The sequence below is a fragment of the Apium graveolens genome, chromosome 3, assembly GCF_009905375.1.
Source record: "Apium graveolens cultivar Ventura chromosome 3, ASM990537v1, whole genome shotgun sequence".
Taxonomy (NCBI): domain Eukaryota; kingdom Viridiplantae; phylum Streptophyta; class Magnoliopsida; order Apiales; family Apiaceae; genus Apium; species Apium graveolens.
The window spans coordinates 279,495,826-279,499,534 of NC_133649.1; positions in this window are offsets into that span (position 1 = coordinate 279,495,826).

The window sequence follows — 3,709 nt, forward strand, 5'->3', positions numbered from 1 at the left end:
ACTAAGTCTAAACAAACCCTGTACTGGTCGTAATAGAATAAAAATAAAAAAAAAGGACGGCGCACAGAAGTAACTCAGGAAGTCGCGACAGGAGGAAAAATAAGAATACTTCCCACCTATATTCCCAATCGCCATACAGTTATCAGTCGCCGAACCATTATCTGTTTACTTGTCGCCACACAATGTAAAAGATGGCGCAAAGCACAGAAGGAGTCGCCATAGAGAACTTAACATAATTTTTGTTGCCCTTATTTTTCTTTTCTGATTTATTTATTTTTTTTATAAAATTTAAAATTCTTTAATTTAAATTTTTCTTAGATAATAATTTACGTTTTATTTAATTTTTAAGAAAATTCGAAATTCTTGAAAATTAGATTTTACGCAAATATTTATTTTTGATTAATTTATTTTCTAAGAAAATTAAAAAATATTGAAAATTTAAATTTCTCTTAAATATTAAATTAAGGGTACTCAAGGATTGGTAGACTCAGGATTCCTCCGGGCTTTCAAAGTGGATTTTAATCTTTCGAAGAAAACGAAGACCATGTGCTATTCAGACGGAAAATTCGCGAATACGGAAATTGAAGATAATGGTTTTCTTACTCAAATGGAACTGATTTCAAGACCTACAGACAAAAATTGTGGAACTTCCTCAAAGGCTTACTCCACAGGATACCACTGGGTTTTCAGACGTAGGAATTGAATGAAATTTCTAAGGGTACAATTTTTCTCGGAGATTTTAAAACAACTCTATGATTCCAGATTATACATTCAAAAAGTGGTTTGGACCAATGCTATATTTATCCAGGAATCAGTGAGATCATACAGGCAGGAATTTTGGAGGTCAGAGAGAATAGTGGGGACAAACAAACATCTCAGTTACAGGCAGTAAAGTTGGAACCTCGGGACAGAATGTAAGAGTTACTGATAGTTTAGTCAGAGGAAGCTCAGGTACAAGTACTTGAGGGACTGGACGTTAGGGCAGTGTTTTACTTGTCAGGAAAGTTTATTTACATCAGATTCACAAGGAATACATAAGCTATATCCAAGAATCAAGCCTATCTATTCCGAACCAGAGATTCTTATAAATTCAGTTCAAGGGGTGATTACAAGACTGAGATTGGAACATAAACAAGATTTGATAGCTACAGTTATGATAAGATATATGTGTCAAGTAACTATTAGGGGTTTTGCTACAATAGAATAAGAAGCTTGACAAACAAGGATGAGTAGGGATTCAGTTGAAGAGTTGAGACAAAGGTGGAATGTTTTCTTAGGGAAGCATCCAGTCAAAACTTACGGTGAACGTGAAAGAGTTAGGATGGATCAGATGATGAGAATCATGAATATCTTCCTTTTATAGCAATCTCCGAAGATGGTCCAACTCACATATCTAAGGTTTCAATTTCTTAAACCACTGCAATATCCTGTTCTCAATATTCAATGCATGATAAGATCTTAGTGTTTAAATGTTTAACACTCGCACAAGCATGATAGTATCACATATAGATAATGCTGAACTTGTTCACTGGATTATTTTTCTGATAACTAGGATTGATGTTTACCTTGTGCATGTTACTTTAAATGATCTTAAATATGTGATTGAATATTTGTTGAACATGATTAATTGCTTTGGTGAGATATATGTTTTCCAGCACCTAAGACATTTGTTTATGCGTACTCTCTGTATACTATTACAATCTGATTTATTCATTTGATCTGAATTGTTTGTTAAGATGTATTAGTTTATAATTGGATTGAGATAGCTAGATGAGATTTATCAACGGGTTTGGACTAGATAGAATTAGTAATTTAATTGTTAATTCTATTTTTTCCAGATCTTGCCTATATTGCATAATTCTTATGTATCATATTTCTGAATAAATGCCATGTATTCTCAATTCAATGCTTGCTTATTTCAATGTCGTGAATGCATCTCTTAGTACTTGTATTAATTGTAGAAAAGGCATGATTAGGATTACAATAGGACAAAGACTGTTAGTCCTCCTTATGTAAGGTTGAAATCATTTTTCCCCTAGCCTAGAGACACTAAAATGGAGAAAATGGTCAGTCAAAGATAAGAATTAGCATGATAAGGTTGTAGCTATTGTTATCTCTATTTATAATAAAATCTCTAATCTAACTGGACCCAAACTGATAAGTTGGGTACCAAGAACTGTTAATCCATTTGTGAGTGCAGGACATAACAGGTTAATTGATTCATTCTTGGAAATTTATACTCAAGGCATATGATCAGAGAAAGAGCCTCACAATCAAATGTGATTGACAAAAGCTATTCCGTCAATAATCTTTGGAGATGATAGAAAAGGTTTTCATTACGGGACAAGCTATGCAGAAAAGGAATGTCATCATGGATTCAACAGTTGCTATCACTAATAACAACTAATCATTGGAGTCACTGATAACTTTTGAAGCAACTTCCTTGCAAGAGAATCAAGGCACAAATCCTCTTATCAGACAGTTCTTCATCAAAGGACAAATTGTCAATTCAAAGAAGGATTAGTGTCTCATCTGAAGCAGGAAGGTTGAGAAGCTTGCTCTTTTTAGAGTAAGGAAAGGATATGCTCGTGGCCAGACTATTAGGAAAGGTGAAGTCAATGGTTTCTATTGTAAAGCTTCATCTGACAAAAATTTAGCTATGGCATTAGAAGCTCTCACCCTTAAACATCAACTCAAGGAACTCTTTTGTGAAAAAGGGATTAGTGAGAGGATTGCTTCATCTGGAATTTAGAAGATGATAAATGTGAGGCATGTCAGAAAGAGGAGTCAAAGACAACATCATATCAAAGCAAAGATATACCTTAGTGATGGTGGTTGACTACTCTTATTAAACAAAGTTGTTGTTCAGGCGTTCTCAAGACAAGACATCACAGATGGTGATTGATCACATCAAAGAAGATCAAGCTGGAAGCAACTGTAAAAGAAATGATCTTGTGGTCAGATAATTGGATTGAATTCAAGAAGCAGTTCTGATTAATATCTGTAACATCAAGAATATTTTGAGACATATTCAGCACTAGGAGCTCCGTGTCATAATGGTGTGGTACAAAGGAAGAACCGGAACTTGATTAAAGAAACAAGGACAATGTGAAGCTAATCAAGACTTTCTAAATACCAAAGAGCTGAAGCAGTCAAAACAGTTTGCAACAAGTAAGATCAAGCCTTGATCTGGATGTATACATGAAGACCACTAATGAGTTAATGGCCAACAGGGGCAAACACAGGATAACCTGAAAGTGTTTGGAGAGAATGTTCTACAGAAGCAAACAATGAAATATTTTCAGTTGTTTGAAGATCTTAGCATTTGCAGCTAAGACTAGCTAGGATATTTCGCATGGCTACTTAGTGGAGTCTACAACCTACAGGGCGTTTATGGTTGATTAACAGAAGATGATTGATAGTCTAAGTGCACAGTTCAACGACTCCATGCTCTAAGCTATTACAGGAGAAACTAATGGTATTGATGATTCATATCCAAGTAGTGGAATGACAGTGTATAATACAACTCATTATTTCAATGAAGCCGGTCAGCGAGGGTAAGGATTTTCAGGAAATCCCGGCAACAGCTTAGGGGGAGCAAAAAAAGGGTAAAGTAATCAGACACAATACCACATTGAAAAATCAGAGGACATTAAAGAACATATCTGCTGAGACAAAGGGTTTGATGTCAATATTATTCCCATAGTCT